General features: G+C 42.4%; 1 protein-coding gene across 7 annotated transcripts in view; it reads left to right on the top strand.

The window, feature by feature from the left end:
• Positions 1-20,014, top strand: part of LOC140425375 (zinc finger protein 40-like) — a 324,458-nt gene that overhangs the window by 270,778 nt on the left and 33,666 nt on the right. The window lies entirely within an intron of this gene.

The raw sequence follows: 20,014 nt of genomic DNA, 5'->3' as shown, positions 1-20,014 counted from the left end.
TGATTTTAAAAAAAGAGTGGGTGTGTTAAAAGCCAACTACAGCCCGTCAACTTCCACTTTTAACTACAACATATTTGACTGCATGTGATTCAATCTCCTTTGCAATCTGAGGTGGGTGCATCTAAGCTGGTGGGTTGTCTGCACAAGTCTTGTGACAAGTGCATTCTCAGAATGAGTGGCCTCTGTGACCTCCTGCATCACCTGCAGACAGACACTTGACTGGCCTGTGAAAATGAAGGATATGTTTAGAGGTGTCAGCTTATGAAGGTTTGATGTTGATATTTTGAATATTATCATTTTTAACTGGCAGTATTGTATGTTAAGTGACTAAAAATTTAATTCTGTCGCCATGTATCTGGAAAGCCCCCATCTCTGATTGGCAACATGTTGAGATTCCCCTTATCTCCGATGCCGGCTCCTCTGCAGCTATCAATAAGGGCATGTGCACATACAATATCTGTATGTGGCCCCCCTTATTTGGGGGGGCCACATACAGCTCTCTGCCTCTCTCTGGAGTTCTGTGCTCTCTCTTCCAGCAGAAGAGAGAAGAGACTTATGAGTGAGTAATGGAATGCATTGAGTGGATGGGCAACATCTGTTGAATGTCACTTGAGGGATAGGAGTTTTGTTGTATTAAGATGAGGGTGAGAGGCAGTGATGAATGGTTTGGTGTGGATTTGAAGAAGTGCATAGACAGATGCACCTACAAGACAAGATGGTATAAGGAGTAATTATAAAATAGGCTTGGGGAGGCAGAGAGCAGCAGGGATAGGGATTTGGTGTTGCACATACATCAGGATGTACTTGAATGCACCATTCCACTCACTGTTCCAACCGGATTAGATAATTAAACCTCTTCTGCCACCCCCGCTCCTGCTGCTAATCGCCTGTGCAATCTCCTGTCAGGTTTCTTTGTTCTCGAAAGTAGGCATCTTCCTGTAGTTTGCAGAGAAGATAACCTCCCAGCGGGTCCTTGCGGATCGCAGCATCAGCTTTAGGGAGGTATCAGTGAAGTGAGGTGCTGCCTTGAAGCATTGAGAATCCATTGGTGCAGTTTCCTCCTCTGTTCAAACACTTGGACAATCCTTCAGCTTTTATTTTCAACTGAAGTAGACTTTTGTAAATCATCATCATGCCTACTCGTGCTATTTGGTTCAAGAACCTGGAAGTTGGATGCTAATACAATGGATGGGTTAAAAAAAACAACAATGTCTATACGCATGTGCTACTTGCAGCTTCCCTGGTCGTCTTCCAGTCTCCCCATCCCTTTCTTTCTTCTACTTTACTCCCCCCCCCCCCCCCCCCCCCCCCCAATTTGATCCAATTATGCGCTCACTAATCTAGCTTGATTTCTGTGTGTAACACCATAAGTGATGTGGTAAACTTGGCTGTTACTAACATAAGAGTAAGTTCTGGTTGGTTGCTTTTTCATTTATTGACTCAGAAGCAAATATCTTGCGATTTCCTGAACTTCCCGCCCCCAGTTCCCCACACTTGTACATGCAGATGTAATGCCCTAAAACAGGTGCTGCACATGTCAAGTTTTTTTTGTAGAATCTAGCTTCGGAAATAGACTTGAACTATTTTTAATCAAATAATTTGTTGATCTGCTCTCATTCTATATTTTCAGCTATTGAAAATGTTACTCTGTTTCCGCATCCATTTGATCTTGGACGAACAGACAAATCAGAATATACAAATGTAAAGGAACCCATCACATAAGACCATAAGATCATTCATTTAATGGAGAAAATTGGATGGGTTCTATTACAGGCAAATGCTCTGACTCACTCAATTTTCCAATATTTTTCATTCTTGGGTACGTTTGAATCAAATGCGTTCACATCTCGGTAAATCTTTCCCATATGTTTTCAGTTGCAATATAATTATGTTTCTACTTTCTATTAGTGTGTCGCATAAGAACATAAGGAAAAGGAGCAGAGTAGACCATGCGGCCCGTGGCGCAGTACAATATATAATAGAGCCTATTAGTGAGACCTTTGGCTAAGATCAAGTGTAGTATCTGCTCTGCCTTTTGGCTCAGATCTGGTATGTCTTTTTTGTGGGGACAATGAATTGGATTCAATTTGAATTGGTATTTGGAGCAGGCAAGGAGCTGGATTAGGGGTTCGCCCCTGTCCACACTCTGAGCCCTGGCTTTGTAACTCAGAAAAAGTAATAATAAAAAAACATAGTGAGAAATATAGTTTACTATAACAGCCAATAACTGGCAACAAAAAGTTAGGACGGCTATTATCACTTAACAGAAAGCCTGCCTTGATTGTATCAAAAACATAATTTTTCTTTTTCGTTTGCACACACGTGCACACAAAATAAATCTGCTATGTAAACTTCACTCTACTGGAAATAACACTCCAATACTGATCTGCAAGCTGCTGTTTTTAAAGTGTGACAAAAATAGATTTGTCTATGTTGATCATTAACTTGTGCATTTCATTGTTGGAAATCACATCTGCTAAGTTAAACCAAAGGTCCTATATCCAGTAGCTGGTAGACAGAAAAATAATCCTCTGTTGCAACCTCTGGGTTCTTATCACCTCTCCAGATATTTGGGGAGGTTAGGATACACTACAGATTACAGGGGAGGCAAAATCTGCTTATCATAGAATCTATACGGTGCAGAAGGAGACCGTTCAGCCCATCAAGTCGGCACCGACCCTCTGAAAGAGCACCCTTCCTAGGTCCAGTCCCCCGCCCTATCCCCGTAACCCTATCAAACCTGCATATTTTTTGGTCTGTGGGAGGAAACCGGAGCGCCCAGAGGAAACTCACGCAGATAGAGGGAGAATGTGTAAACTCCACACTGATAGTTACCCAAGGTCGAAATTGAACCTGGGTCCCTGTCGCTGAGGCAGCAGTGCTAACCACTGCACCACCATCCTGCCCACACGGTGGATGATCTGATGACACTGAACCCAAGAAACAACACCCCTTGCTGCCACTACACCCCACCCAAAAAAAAGCATGGTTACCTGCTTAAATGTTTTATCAATTGTGTAGGGAAGGGAGGGAATGGAAACCTGAGAACTGATTCATAAGGTAAATCTGTCTCAGCAAATCAGTTCATCCTTGTTTTGAAGAAAACATCGTAAACTGTTTACCAAGTTAAGAAGTGATGCCAATAAGCAGTTATGTACATGACAAATGATTAATACCTGAAATGATTCTTCAAGGAAACAAAGTTCATGGGATGTTGGTGTCGCTTGCTGCATTTAATGCAGCCAGCCACCAGACCAGGTAAGGATGACAGATTTCCTTCCCTAGAGGACAATAGTGAACCAGACTAATTTTTGCAATGGTTTCATAGTCATCATTAAACTTTTGATTCCAGATTTTTATTGAATTTAAATTTTACCTTCTGCCATGATGGATTCGAACCTGTGTACCCAGAGCATTACCCTGGCTTTCTGGATTACTAGTCCAACGGCAATACTACTACGCCATAGCCTCCCCTGTGATTTTGTCTATGAGCTATATTTATAGGTTTCTAATGAAGGTTGGGCTGCAATTCTACATTTCTTTCGCCACATCTGAATTGATCATCTTGCGCAATCTTCATTTAAAAAAAATTATTGCATGGAATGTGAGCATCATTGGCAAAGCTAGCATTTTTTGTTCATCCCTAATCACCCATGGTAAGGTGATGGTGAGCTACTTTCTGGAACCACTCAGTCCATGTGGTGTAGGTTTACCTGTAGTGCTGTTAGGAAGGGTGTTCCAGCCTTAAATATGTTCAACCATCCACAACCAAAACACTACCTGCTCACAGTATCTGGCCGGAGAACCTGTTTGCCTCCTGAGGGAAGAGGACCACCCCTCCTATCCAACTCCTACACCAAGGATCCAATTCTACAAAGAAGGATTTGGGGCCACATTGTCTTTTCTGTTAAATCATTTTTACTCCACCGTCTGTCCCTTCAGGCAGCTGCTGCAGCCAAAATGCACCCCCCCCCCCCCCCCCCCCCCCGCCAACCCTTTAATTATTTTTATTCCATCCTTAAAGTTACAAAGCCAATGCACACAGTGGACAGGACAAACCCTTAACCCATCTCATTGCTTGCTCCAAAAACCAATTCAAATTCAATTTAAAGTCAACTCCTGGTCTTCGCAAGAGAGACATACAAAATCCAAGTTGACAAGAAAAGGCATTGCACCTCATCCTGAGCTTGAACTGACCCTTGATCTTAGCCAAAAAGTGGAGGGTGCCTTTAAGTGGAGCTAGCCTTGCACATGCATGGGTCTCCTGCTATGGCATACAGCCACTCATCATGTACTTAGTACTGAGCTACAAATGACAGTCATTTAAATTAGCAGACAGCATAATGTGGTGCCTGCATTGCTATGAATAAGCACAAGCTAATCACACATTACGATCCCTGCACCCCATTACTGGCCTAATTCAAATTTTCCCATTGGTCTTCACCAGAACAAAAACCCTCTTCTGCAGTTGGTTAACCTTTCTTTTAAGTGCTGGTAAAGAGTTAATTATTGGTTTAGCATAAAGATATGTTGAATTATTACAAGTTCAGTGCCTGGAACTCCTATTTTGGAATTTCAAATTAGTGAAGCATAAACAACTTTTTTTCATTTCCCAATTGTTGTTAAAAACATTCTTTATAGTTTCTCTTTGATTACTGGAATGCAACTTTTGCACAGTATTAGACTTCAATGCAAGGAATCTGAATATTGGTCCTTGGGATATGTGAACATCAGGAGAGGCAGGTGCTGAGTGTAATGTGACACACTAGTACAGCTACAAGAATTTGTATTTTGTGCATGTTCTTTGCCATTGATGTAGAATTTGTGATTGATAGCCTAAGGTCTGTGTGTGCAAATAGAGTTGAACCCTTACTGCCATTGTCATTGTTTTATAGCATTATCAACTTTTTGTAATAAATGTTATAATCTAAAGGGAGTACAACTGTGATGGTCAATGCTTTCACCTAGTAGACAAGGAGAATTCTGCTATTCCCATGCACATTTTAAATTTATTTTTAAACCACCACTAAATAGTCCCGTTTATAGGCCTTAATTATTGCCATTAACGAATCACTACCTCAAGATTGCAGGTGTTCGAAAAGCTCAGAATTAATTTACTTTTGCAGTGTGAAACATTGACAGGTAAATTAAACATTGCATTTTCTCATGGGCCGTTGTACAAATGTTTGATTGCGATTATAACGCTAATATTCTTCATTTCACCTTTTGAATTCAGTGTTCACATATGAGAATTTTTTTCATGATACATTTGCAATACCTTCAATATTTTTTGACCAAATAAATTTAAAAACAAAATGGAACAGGGATATTGATGCTGTATGATTACAGAAATCTTTGTAATTCAGTACAGTTGTATTATGCAATTTGTCAAACTTCATAAACTGGGATTTAAAGGGATTCTTTGGCTAACAAAGTTCACAATGATTGCCCTTCCGAATTTAATTGCAACTTAAGATTTAGCACAAGCTGACATGAACATCCTGAATTTGTAGTGTCACGTTCATTGCTCTGCCGTAGGCTGCATTAAGGGCCCCTCCCCCACCACACTAGAACAAGCCATCGGCAAAATCAGTTAATCTGGCAAGAATTTCCCCTTTCTCACTCATGTTTTTCAGTTATTTGAATAGATTAGAGAAGCTGGGGCTGTTCTCTTTGGAAGGAGAAAAGGTTAAGAGGTGATTTGCTAGACATTCAAAATCACAAGGATCTAGACTGAGCAGAGAGAGAAATTATTTCCATTGGCAGAGGCTGGTTTAGCACAGAGCTGGCTTTTAAAGGAAACCAAGGCAGGCCAGCAGTGCGGGTTCAATTCCCGTACCAGCCTCCCCGAACAGGTGGCGGAATGTGGCGACTAGGGGCTTTTCACAATAACTTCATTTGAAGCCTACTTGTGACAATAAGCGATTTTCATTTCATTTTCAAGAAGAAGACACCAATTTAAGATGACTGGCAAAAGAAGCAATGGTGACCTAAGGAAAAAAGGTTTTACGCAGCAAGTGGTTGGGATCAAGAATGCACTGCCTGACAATGTGGGGGAGGTAGATTTAGTCAAGACCTTCAAAACAGAGTTGTATAATTATCTGAAGAGAAAATAAATTACAGGGGCAAAGGCGGGTGGCACGTGCAGACAGTTGACACGACAAGTAAAATGGCCGCTTCTGTTCTTTAATCGTTTTATACTTCTATATTATAGAAAATAAGACCTGGAGAAGGCTATTCAAAAGCCGCTCCACCATTCATTAAGATCATGGCTGATTATTCAGCTCCGTAACCTGAGCCCGATTTCCCCACATATTCTTTGATCCCTTTAGCTCCAAGAGCTGTATCTAATTCCTGCTTGAAAACATACTGGAACTGGATTTTCCATTTGGGAGACTTGTGTTCCCGTCAGAACTCAATCAAGTGCAATTCATGTTCCCACTGGGAGGCGCTGTTTGATCTGAAATTCAGGAGATCCAAATGGGCCAGCACTCTGTCAACATGAATCGGAAGCAATTCCCAGCTCCGCTGGCATTGGATTCGCTAGGGCCGGAATTTACGTTTAGGAGCCTGACAAACTGGAGCTGCTTATAAGCACTCCACTCACCACACACTCTCTTTCCAGTCAAGAAGATGGCTCGGAGAAGACCCAACTGCTCGCCATTGAGGAGAGGAGAGACAACTTCTTCCCCAGGGTGGGCCGCATACTTATACCCATCCTCCTGAACAGCACCAGGGAGGAGGTGGCAAGGCAGTCAGTGCTGTCAGCATCACCTGGAGGACCGGCACACAGTGCGGGAAAAAGATGAATAACCTCCTGAGGCCGGGCATTCTGGTGGGACTGGTCCAGATTGAAGGTAATGTAATCCGATGCCTGGGTGCATAGGAATCCGGCACAGCTCTGATGCACCTGTATGCAACGTTTGCGAAATCCCACACAGGTCTCCGCTCAAGTCCTGGAATGAGCCAGAGGCATGAAAGTTCAGGGCAACCATCACCTTGGTGTCCATCAGGAGCGGGTGTCCCCCTCCATACACCCACGGTGCCAGGTCATAGAAGGCATAGAATCCTTACAATGCAGAAGGAGGCCATTCGGCCCATCAAGTCTGCACTGACCCCCCTGAAAGAGCATCTCACTTAGGCCTACTGCCATGTCCTATCCCTGTAACCCCACCTAACCGGCACACCCCTGGACACTAAGGGGCAATTTTAGCATGGCCAATTGACCTAACCTGCACATCTTTGGACTGTGGAGGGAAACCGGAGCACCCGGAGTAAACCCATGCAGACACTATGAGAATTTGCAAACTCCACACAGATGGTCACTCAAGGGTCTCTAGTGCTGTGATGCAGCAGTGTTTGCCACCGTGCCACCCAGGGGAGCCGCAAGTGTGCGGTGGGGATGGTCAACATGTGCTCCCAGTCACCTCCATGCGAAGAGGCTTGTGTGGGCTGGTCCCACATCTGGGGATGAGGAGGTGTGCATTTGCTGGGAACTTAGCTGCGGTGTGATGTGGAACCTGATATTACCCATTCAGTGTGACAGAGAGCTGGTCAGGTTTCCGCACCGGGAGACAGCTCATGATTCTCAGGGTGGGCTAGCTGATAGTGTCACTCCTGAGGACTCTAGTCTGAGAGGGGCAGTGTACCAGGGAGGGTTCCAAAGGCTAGCGTGCAGCTGTCCTTTGGTTGGGGTGAGCTCTGCTAATCTCCTTCCTTTGCAGTGGGCCTGCCCTTCTGAGGAGTGCCAACACCTCAGGGGCCAGCAACTGAGCAAGGCCAATCCCGTTGATGATACTGCAGGGATATGAGGGTTTCTGCGGGGGTGGACTGGGTGGGTTCCCACATGACCAGACGCTGTCTGAGCATTTACTGGACACAGTGAGCAGAAGGTGTGAACAGCCAGGAGCCTGAGTCGCTCTGCTTGCCACAACCTGGACGAAATCTAGAACTGCATGTTCAAATGTGCCTAATGGTTCATACTTGGACGCAGGATTCAGCCAGCGCCCGGGACTCAACGGCCGCACCTGTGAGACCTCGCCTATGGTCCACACAAACATAGACCAGGTGTTACAGCAACTGAGGTTCTTGCAGGCCATAGAAGATCCCTGGGTTGTCGGGGAAAGGGCAGGTTGGCACTCCCCTGGGCACTGCCAGGCTGGCAGCGTCAGGGTGCTGGGGGGCCAGGTTGGCACTGCCAGGGGTCAGGCCCGGGGGAACTTTGCCAATTAGAAGGGGGTGAGGGGCAGTTCCCAGGGGCCTCGACAAGTGGGGGGGGTAGGAGATCCGGACTATCGGTCAGAATGACGTCCCAATCTGCGATCAGCCATTCAACTAAAGTGTGGCCTCGGCGAGGGGAAACTTGGAATAAAACGGCAAAGAGCCATTGAATAGCGGGATGTTTCTCGGCGTTGCAGCCGCCAAGAAACAACTCGTTAAACGCGCCCATAAGCGAACATTAACATTTGACAGCTGTGTGGAATTTGCACGTTGTACCTGTGCTCCAGATTCTTCCCACAGTCCAAAGATGTGCAGGTTAGATTTATTGGCCATGACAAATTGCCCCTAGTGCCCAAAAGGTTAGGTTGGGTCATGGGGATAGGGTGGGGGCATGGAGGGTCGGTGCAAACTCAATGGGCTGAATCACTGTAGTGATTCTATGAATCGTGCCCAATATTCCAGGTGTGGTTTCACCAAGGTCCTGTATAATTGTAGCAAGACATCCCTGCTCCTGTACTCAAATCCTCTCACTATGAAAGCCAACATAATTTGCCTTCTTGACCGCCTGCTGCACCTGCATGCTCACTTTCAGCGACTGGTATACAAGAGTACTTGGGTCTTGTTCCATATTCCCCGCTCTCAATCTACTGCAATTCAGATAATTTGCCTTCGTGTTTTATTACCAAAGTGGATAACTGCACATTTATCTACATTATACTGCATCTGCCATGCATTTGTCCACTGGCTGAACTCGTCCAAATCACACTAAAGCATCTCTGCATCCTCCTCACAGCTCCCCTCGCGCCCAGCTTTGCATAATCTGCAAATTTGGAGATCTTACATTTGTTCCCGTATTTTAAATCATCAATATCTATTGTGAATTTTTTTTTATTCGTTCATGGGACATGGACATTGCAGGCTGTGCCAGCATTTATTGCCCATCCTTAATTGCCCTTGAGGGACAGTTAGAAGTCAACCACATTGCTGTGGGTCTGGAGTCACACATACGCCAGACCAGATAAGGGTGGCAGATTTCCTTCTCGAATGACGTTCGTGAACCACATGGGTTTTTCCGACAATGGTTTCATGGTCATCTCTAGACTTTTAATTCCAATTTTTAAAATTGAATTCAGATTTCACCATCTGCATTGGTGGGATTTGAACCTGGGTCCCCAGAGTACTCTAGGTCTCTGGATTATTAGTCCAGTGACAATACCACTACGCCACTGCCTCCCCAATAACTGGGGTCCCAGCACTGATCCCCACAGTACCCCACTTGTCACTGCCTGCCATTTGGAAAAAGACCATTTATTCCTACTCTTTGTTTCCTGTCTGCCAACCAGTTTTCTATCCATCTCAATACACTACCCCAATTCCATGCGCTTTACTTTTGCACACGAAACTCTTATGTGGGACTTTGTCAAAAACCTTCTGAAAGTCGAAGTGAATTACATCCATGACCCTCATCAACTCGACTGGTTACATTCTCGAAGAACTGCAGTAGATTTGTCGAGCATGATTTCCCTTTCGTAAATCCATGCTGACTCTGTCCGGTTCTGCCACTGTTTTCCAAATACTCTGCTGTTAAATCTTCTCTAATGGATAGAATTTTCCCCACTACTGATGTCAGGCTGACTGGTCTATAATTCCATTTTCTCTCTGCCTCCCTTTTTAAATCAGTAAGAAGCCCAAATTCACCTGAGGAAGGAGCTGCGCTCCGAAAGCTAGTGATTCATTAACCTGAGGAAGGAGCTGTGCTCTGAAAGCTAGTGATTAGAAACAAACCTGTTGGACTTTAACCTGGTGTTGTAAGACTTCTTCCGGTGCCCACCCCAGTCCAACACCGGTATCTCCACATCATAAATAGTGGAGGTACATGAGCTACCCTCCAATCTGTAGGAACTGTTGCAGAGTTTAGAGAATCTTGGAAGATGACCATCAATGTATCCACTATTTCTAGGGCCACTTCCTTTCAGTACTCTGGGATATAGATTATCAGGCCTTGGAGTTTTATAGGCTTTCAGTCCATCAATTTCCCCAACACCATTTCCCTACTAATACTGATTCCTTTCAGTTCCTCCCTCTCACTAACGCTGTGATCCCCAACTATTCTGGCACAAAATTTGTGTCCCCCTTTGTGAAGAAAGAACAAGAAGAAAGAATGTATTTAGTGGGTCAGCCATTTTTTTGTTCCCCATTATATATCCACCTAATTCTACTGTAAGGTAACAGTAAGAAGTCTTACAGCACCAGGTTAAAATCCAACAGGTTTGTTTGGAATCACCAGCTTTTGTAGCGCAGCTCCTTCATCAGGTGAGTGCCTGAGAGAATAAAAGGTGTGAATGGCCAAACGGAGAGGAACTAAAATAAGAGAGTAAACTGTGACAGATGTAGATGTGGGAGGAGGAGGGACATGGGTGGGAGAGGTGAAAGGAGATAAAGGGGAGGGGGAAGCAAAGGGGAGAAAAGGTAAGGAAAGGGGGGATAAGATAGGGGGAAAGAGTGTGGGGAAGAATATATATAAAGAAAGACGAGAAATAAATAAAAGGTAAAAGACAGTTAAAATGAAATGGAAAATAAACAAAGGGGTTGGGGTGGGATAGAGCTAAGCATCTGAAGTTGTTGAATTTGATGTTGAGACTGGAAGGAACAGCATCTCATCTTCCGATTAGGCACGCTTTCCGTCTCAACGTCGAATTCAACAACTTCAGATGGGGCTGAATGTGACCACCTGCTTTCGAAGAAATAAATGACAACTTAAGCTCTTTCTATAATTTGTAGCTTGTATGAAGCTTTTTTTAAAAACATCCATTCATAATTCAAGTCTCCACGCAAAGAGTGCCTTTTGATGCTCATGGTTTTTCATTCCTCTTTTGATAAACTCGATGAGTCACACTATTACGAGGCTAAAACCTTTGAACATAAATTATTCTTCGCATTTTCATTTTTCTTTCAGGAGAGACAAATATTTTATTGGCAGGGTTTTATATTGCAATCTTGGATTGCGCTTCAGTTTAGAATTGTGTCTTAATTAATCTTTGGGATATTTTGGTGGAGAATCCAATAGAAATTCTTGTTGATATTTTCTGGTTTGAAACATAATCCAGTAAAAGGTGACAGTAAATCATCTCATGGGAATCCTAATCAGTATAGTTTTTTGAACGGACCTTTGATAAGTAACATGAATGCTGTCAGAATGGATCAAATGATAATTTTAGAACTGTAAGAACATCCAATTCGTGTGGTACAATAGATGATTATCTGGAGCAGATTTTTAAAAAAGTAATCAGGCATTCACATTATGGTTTGGTCAATAGTGTCTTTGTAAAATTCAACTTGGTTTTTAACCTTTAACACAGTGTGGAGTTACTGAATTACATAGTGTTTTGAAATTAGCCACGACTCGAAGGTTGTGAGTTCAATCTCATTTCAAAAACCGAATAGGATTTTCTGGCCCCATCGTGTGTTTCCCAGCGGTAGAGATGGCTCACCATTGGCCACCAGTGAGGTTTTACGGTCCCGCCAACGTCTGCGGCATTTTGCGTGATTCGTCTGTCCTGCCGGCGGGAAGGGCCAGAAAAATCCCATCCTTAATCTCAAAATGAAGGCAAGAACTGATAAGAGTATTGTACTGTTGGAGACATTAGACTACAACCACATCTGCTTTCTCAAATCGCTGTAAAAGATCCTGTGACATTATTTTGAACAAGAGCAGGTATCCTGGCCAATATTTATCCCTGAACCAAATCAAATTATCTTCTCATTACCTCATTCCTGTTTGTGGTGTCTTGCTGTCAACAGATTAGCTACTGCATTCCTATTTTACAAAGTGGCTACATTTCAAAGCTGTTTCATTGACTGTTATATACTTTGGAACATACTGAGGTTGTGAAAGGCATTATATAAATGCAAGATTTTTCTTCATTTGGAATGTTATAAAATTAAATGGGAGGTGATCCTTGCTCTCATGAAGAGATATTCTGGAGTATAAGTACTTCCATTATCTTTATTATTTTATTTGAGATTGAGCTTCAATCTGAATCTTTCATTGGAATTTTGTAGTAATTGAGTGGGGAATTTAACAAATGTTTTTGCTCTTTCACATGAAATGTTAAATCAAGGCCCTTGTCTGTTTCGAGTCTGGATGATTCTTTATCAAATCCAAAAATGGCTATGCAGAAATTACTGTTGTATTTGACTGTTTTAAGACACTGACTGCATTTCAAAAGTAATGCACTGGTTGTTAATCACTTTGACGCAACTTAATAGTAAAGGAGACCTATTAGTCCATGGCTTTCTTTATCTTAACAAGTGAAAAATACTTCTATAGTTCTATTTTAACTCTGATATTTGGAGCAATTTCTTAAATATCAATAAACCATATATGCAGCCTAAAAACCAGTTAGCTTACCACTGAGGTCATTGTGGCAGAATACAATTTGAAGTAATGCAGGTACTTATTGCAATTACTCTAAATCTGGGATTAATCATTTAACTTTGAAATGAAGTCAACCAACTCTTTGAAGTTAAATTATCCGAAGTAGATCGTAAGTACGCCTGCACACACCTGTTCTCATTAGGTCTTTCAGAGGCCAGGGGGCCAACAATTAGCAGTGACCTGTGGCCATACCCAGAGATTGAACCATCTTGTGTCAAAGAGAAGAAAAAAGGTTAAACAAGCAGTGCCTACCAAAAAGCCTTGGGAAACTTCTTTTGTTTGTCCAATGACAAAGGTGATGTGTTAAGGGCAAAGGGCTGCAATGCCTTGAAAATAAGAAAAGAAAGGGGTCAGAGAAAGAATATAACATAAAATTTTATCTGCAAAGGATATTTGACTGATTGTAAAGGATTGAGAAGAATACCATTCTTTGTTGACAATGAAGATTATCTGGATTTAGTAAAATCCTCTGTTTTCACCATTGGCCTTTCTAAAACAAAGTAGATACACCTCCTCATATGAGGCACAATTTATAGTGTGTTAACTATTGTAGAGTCATGACCCATACTAATGTTTATTGTTTTTTTGCATACCTTTTGCCATACTTTATGTACCCTGTTTACACATGATGGTAATTGTTTCATGAAGCATAGCTAAAAACATACGACCCGGCCTCTGATCCAGATGAGTATGACACTATAGCACTGTACTTCAACCAGGGTTCTGAGAGCATATGCAAAAGGGTTCTCCACATATTCAGGTTGTTTGAAAATTGTACCAAATACCAAATTGTTTTTGAAATGTGAAAAATACTAAAATAATATAGTTGTGATCTGTTAGCACTGTATTATATTAGTATATTGTAACTATGCAATATTTAACAGTATGGTTTAATTTTGCATTGCTTTAATAATATTTTACTTTTTTTTTGGGGGGGGGGTGGAAGAAGAGTTGCACAGACTCTCAATGTATTAGAATTCCTTAACCAAAAAAGATTTGAAAACCACTGCACCATAAAGTCAGTTTTCAGAGTTTGAGCTGCCAGAGTGTAACTCACACTAACGAGATGATCTAACATTTATTTTGTAATCAGTTTTTTAAATGAGTGAGTGATAACTGGCGAGGACTACCTGCTAGAAGCACTTAAAATCGTTGGCTGGAATTTTCTGGCCGTTCCCACCGGCAGGTCCTTCTGGTCCCGCCAGCGCCGAACGCCTGGCTCAGGTTTCCTGGTGGCAGGGGTGCATAAATTTGGAAAAGCGGTTGACAGCGGCGGGAGCAAAATATCCCGCCAACGGCCAATGGCGGGCAGCCTCAACCACCGAGCAATACATTGAGTTTTCAACTCATATAAAGAATAGAAAGTGATTGCCATTTTGATAACTGTTTTTCTAAAGAGTAAAATAACAGACTGTCACAGAAGAACTATGTGTGATGATAGAAACTTTCTAAACAACTGTAGAAATTTGTAGATATTAAGCAAGGTAATTTAATTGATGCATGCACCAACAAAGAATTATAATGGGTAAATTTCCTCCAGTCTTCTCCAACTCCGGTGCATTAAATTTGGTATTGCCTAATCTTAGATTTAAACCCTGCCTAGGTGCAGATTTAATTGATTTTAGCTAAGATTAGAGATGCTACAAGTAACATTGGTTCAGAAGTAGAAAATGGGCAAGAGCATGTGCTGATCACTATCCATTGAACGCAACTCAAAGTGAATTTATGTGATGGAAAATTGGATTTGCTTTGCTCTGATGCATATATTAAGATCAAATTGGCTGGCATTACTGTCCAGGCTGACAGATAATGAATAGCCATATCAGTGAGGTAGCAATCATAGAATGAACATCCATAACCCTGGACCTGTAATTGATCTTGTGGAGAAGGAAAAGAGAAGCAAATCCATAAAACAAATTGAATTTGCTATTTCATAAAATCTTTACACAACCGATTGTTTCTAGACATGTTCTTGTTTTTAGACATGTTCTCAAACTGTACTGTTCTTCTTTAAAAATTCACATTTGTAGAGAAAGTGAATGCCATCTGCAGATACAAACATGAACTGAATTTGATGTACACAGGCATGGCCTTAAAATTTGTCACCCAGAAACCAAGTCCATCTACAGTTTCAGTCAACACACAGGATCAAAGAGAGTCCCAGTGTGAGTTTATCCTGTCAGTAGATTTCAGGCAGCTGCTGTAGTGCTCGAGGGGAAGAGGAGGAAAATACAAATAGATGAGGACAAAGGATTAAAAGAAAATTAGTAAATGAACAATTCCTACACAGTAAATATAAATGGGCATTATTTTTCCAGTCTACATAATACTGCATTTCCGATTTCTATTCTTCAGACAAGGAAAATCATTAAATTAAAATTAATTATACTTAAAGGATTTGCAGGATCATAACTATATACAGTTATATCTGGCTACATCAAGTTTATAACAAGTTAACTGGATTCAATGTGCGTTTTTTATTTGCGCTGTGTTTCCCAGCAGTGCAAGTTGCCTGCAAAGATGACCACTGACATGTCTGCGTAGGAGTACTGCTTCGTGCATGCACAGGGAACCAATTATGTAAGCCTAGTTAAAACACATTTGGAAAATATAACCCCACATTTCGGTGGTAAGAGATGTTTGCAAATTAGAATCACTGGGCAGGGAATTTATTATACATTGTAAGGGAACTATCATAGGAATAGAATAGACTTTAATTCATTAAAGTGGGTGGCACGGTGGCAGTGGTTAGCACTGCTGCCTCACAGCACCAAGGACCCGGGTTCGATTCCGGCCTCTGGTGACTGTCTGTGTGGAACATAGAACATAGAAAATACAGCACAGAACAGGCCCTTCGGCCCACGATGTTGTGCCGAACCAAATGTGGAGTTTGCACATTCTCCCCGTGCCTGTGTGGGTTTCCTCTGGGTGCCCCAGTTTCTACCCACAGTCCAAAGATGTGCATGTTAGGTGGATTGACCATGCTAAATTGCCCCCTGCCACCAAGTGTCCAAAGGTTAAGTTGGGTTACAGGGATAGGGCAGGGATTGGTCTGTGAAGGTGGTCTTTCAAATGGTCGATGCAGATTCATTGGGTCGAATGGCCTCCTTCTGCACTGTAGGGATTCTATGAAAACGTTTAAGTGCTATAAGCACTTTTTATTTATTTATTTATTTTTAAAATTTCGAATTAAGGGTCAATTTAGCGTAACCAATCCATCTACCCTGCACATTTTTGGGTTGTGGGGGTGAGACCCGCGCAGACACGGAGAATGTGCAAATTCCACACGGACAGTGGGCCGAGATCAAACCCGGATCCTTGATGCCGTGAAGCAGCAGTGCTAACCACTGTGCCGCCCTGCTGTAAGCATTTTTGAGGGTGTAAGAGTCGAAATGCTTGTGGGTGGTATGGTGGAACAGTGGTTAGCACTGCTGCCTCACAGCTCCAGAGACCCGGGTTCAATTCCGACCTGGGGTGGCTGTCTGTGTGGAGTTTGCACTTTCTCCCTTTGTCTGCGTGAGTTTCCTGAGTGCTCCGGTTTCCTCCTACAGTCCAAAGATGTGCAGGTTAGGTGGATTGACAGTGATAAATTGCCCCTTAGTGTCCAAAAAGGTTAGATGGTGTTGTTGGGTCACGGGAATAGGGTGGAGGCATGGGCTTAAGTAGGGGCCTCTTGGGCAGCACAGTAGTGCAGAGGATTGGCCCTGCTGCCTCACAGCGCCGAGGTCCCAGGTTCGATCCCGGCTCTGGGTCACTGTGTGGAGTTTGTACATTCTCCCTGTGTTTGCGTGGATTTTGCCCCCACAACCCAAAAATGTGCAGGCTAGGTGGATTGGCCACACTAAATTGCTCCTTAATTGGGAAAAAATGAATTGGGTACCCTAAATTTATTTTTTAAAAAAGGAAAAATATCTGGTAGGAAACTGATAAAGGGATCACAGACCTATTTATGTCTGTCTGTCTATTTAACAGGATAAATGGGCCAGATGTGTGGCCAGGTTTTTCTCGAGATGAATATCACGCTGAGATTTTGTGAGTAATGATCTCCGTTGATGGTAATAGCATCATCGACTGAAGAGGCACTGCACGTGCACTGTATTGGCAGCAAACACAGTTTTTTATTTAATATAAATGTGAATTATTCTATCCTTTACAATCATCAGTGTAGCAACGAAATAGCACCATGTGAAAGTAAATGGGGGAAGGTTGCTTTCATTGGTTGGTAAATTGGCAACAAGATGGCAGATTGAATTTAAAACTCGCTGGTAGAAAAAGGAAACAAGGAGGTGTGTGTGGTGGGTGAGTGGGGGTAAGTTGTGGAAGTTATTTTCACACCAGGAGATAAAGAATGCTTTTACCACAAATTGGAACCAATTTTGGTATGTGATATAAATTATGTTGGTGAGGACTTCCAGTGGTGGCCATGGAGTGAATGGTCGCACACAGGGTGGCTACTGCTTGAAGACATTGGTTTAGGTCTTTTTTACCTAAACTTTGGGGAATTTCAGCAGAAAGGTTGTGTGGAGAGTGGAAAGGGATTATGTTCTCCCCCAGATGGGCATGTCTGCAGGTTACCAAACTTGACAGAAGATAGTGAGAGCCATGCCTAAGGAGTTTGAGGAGATCATGGCATCAATTGCAAAAATTGGAAGGGTCGTCCTCAAGCGTAAAGCTGCAAATGGAACAATTGATGAGCTTCATCAAGGACGAATTTGGACATGACTGTGTCCAGAAGCTCCCACGGAAAACTCTCAAACCGTGGAACTCTTGCCTAACAAAAAATGGTAAAGGATATGAAGAACCAACAGGGTCAAGAATTAGGACCTGATCATAGATCACGACGATCAATCACCTAGCTTCACAATGTCATGTGAAATATGGCTCAGATTGCATAAGAACGTCATATGTGTTGCAAGCACCTACTAGATAAATGAAAAGTAAAAAGATGGTTCAATATGAAAATGTGAAGAGAGGCTATCGAAACGACAGAACATCTTCATAACCAGTGCTTGCTAAGACTATTCACTGGGGAAAGAGTTTCTATTCATTCTGTATTATCAGAGACCATAGTGGACCTTTGGAGATCAATATGGGCACCATGGTAGCACAAGTGATTAGCACTGTGGCTTCACAGTGCCAGGGTCCCAGGTTCGATTCCCTGCTGGGTCACTGTCTGTGCGGAGTCTGCACGTTCTCCCCGTGTCTGCGTGGGTTTCCTCCCACAGTCCAAAGATGTGCAGGTTAGGTGGATTGGCCATGATAAATTGCCCTTAGTGACCAAAAAAGGTTAGATGGGGTTAGTGGGTTACTGGGATAGGGTGGGTGATGGCTTAAGTGGGTCGGTGCAGGCTCGATGGGCCAAATGGCCTCCTTCTGCACTGTATATTTTATGTTTTAAAACTCATTATTACAATTATAAGTTTATATTGTGGGAATGTAGCTTTAAATTTAGAGTATATGAAATGTGTCATGTAAGTAAGTTGGGGTGATTTATTGTTAGAGATGGAAGCAAAACGTTATATTACTGAGAAGAACATGCAAGATATTTGTGCTTGGAGACAGTCTGAGTTTGTAATGAGTAGACTTTGAGACTCCCAAAGTCCCAGAAAGGTGTTTTCGGCACCTGTTGTGAACGGTTGTACTGTAAGCAGTCCATTTACTTTTAAAATGAAAGGGAGTTGGGGGGTCAAGATTTACTACTTTGGTGCAAGGTTAATGTGTTTCACGTTGCCATGGAGAAGAGGGCAGAGGAAGCCATTTTTAAAATAGGGTTACAAGCTTCCCTACAAATCAATGAATGTTACACACATATGGCAGAGATTCTGTCTGGTCAGCAGAGAGAAAGGTATGCTTGACTTTGCAAATTACCACAGCCAGATGCGGGAGGAAGACGGTCTCAAATCAAAGAGACGAATTCTGCAGCCTCCAAAAGATTCTGGGAGATTCATCCTGACATAGCTGGGGGAAGAAAGATCTTCGGAACAGCCTTTACTGCTGGTGGTGGATTTGAGGAACTCTGGAGAACTGAAGAAAACACCTAGAGACCGCCACTTGAAGTTATTACCAGGTGAATCATGGAATATGGGAAGCCATTGGAAGCCTGCAAATAGAGAATAGTGTTCTGTCAAAAGTGCTTTTAGTAATTTGTCACAGTAAAAGTTTTAAAATGTGGAATCCTGCCATGTTGTTCTTCCAGCTATTGAGCGGAAGTTTGAATTTCTTTTTAAATGTTATTGGTCTTGATAGAAATTGTAACAGTGTCAAAGAACACTACAATAAAGTTGACAATCTGCCAATGCTAAATGATTGCTGATAGCTTGCCAATTTAGGAGTTGGGGGTGAATGCTGGAATCCCTACAGTGCAGAAGGAGGCCTTTTGCAGAGCTGCCAACTAGCACGGACTTTCCATATTTTGTACGGAAAATCTGTTCGACTACGGTTCTACGCTTTCTGTCATTGCAATACGGAAAAGGAGACAGCTGATTTGAAAGCAGCCTTTTGAAACGCATTATTTAGTTTCCTTGGTGCCAGGGTCCCGCCCCCTCTCTCCGCTCTGCACGCTAACAGCGCATGCGTGCCTGACACGCATGTGCTGTTAGTGTGCAGGACAGAGAGGAGAGGGGGGCAGGACAAGTATGCACCTCAATGCCTCATGTGCGAGACCGCGCGACGGTCACTGACCATCGCGTGGTCTCGGAGATATCGAGGTGCCTTGAATTTTATTGGGATAATAAAATCACGTTAAGGGAGGGTGGACTACAGTAAGTAGACTCAACACTAGCACTATCATTAATCTTTGTAGAGCACTGCTATGTATTTAAAGAAAAGAAAGTGCTGGAAATTCTCGGCTCAGGCAGCATTAATGGGGAGAGATGCAGAGTTAACATTTCAGAATTGTTGAAAGGTCATTGATCTGAAATTTTAACTCTACTTCCCTCTTTCTATACTGATGATAATACATTGCACATTATTACGTTTCAGCAGGATTCAATTCATAAATCTTTGTTTTACTTGTGGAAACTGTGCTTTTTGCTGTGAGCATGAAACAAAAATGCTGAAAAAGTAAACCAGAATCATCATGCATCTATTTTACCATGCCTTCTGCTTTCTACTTGTGGCCATTCTTTTCTTTGTGCTCTTCTACCTTTACTATCATAAACCCTAATTTGAACAATATTTTCCTTCATGAAAATATTTTTTGAAAGAAAGAAATGCACTGGATTCCTTCTGTCTATATAGTTTCTTGTAAGAATTCAGTTAAGTTAATCAAGCGTTCAGGCCTATTTTGAACTTCATATAAAACGGCAAATATTTCATTCACATTTTTTATTCTTAGATTTACTGAATGTTTGAATC

The sequence above is a fragment of the Scyliorhinus torazame genome, chromosome 6 (assembly GCF_047496885.1).
Source record: "Scyliorhinus torazame isolate Kashiwa2021f chromosome 6, sScyTor2.1, whole genome shotgun sequence".
Taxonomy (NCBI): domain Eukaryota; kingdom Metazoa; phylum Chordata; class Chondrichthyes; order Carcharhiniformes; family Scyliorhinidae; genus Scyliorhinus; species Scyliorhinus torazame.
Note: the sequence above shows the minus strand (reverse complement) of the source record. Positions and strands in the feature narration are given on the sequence as shown.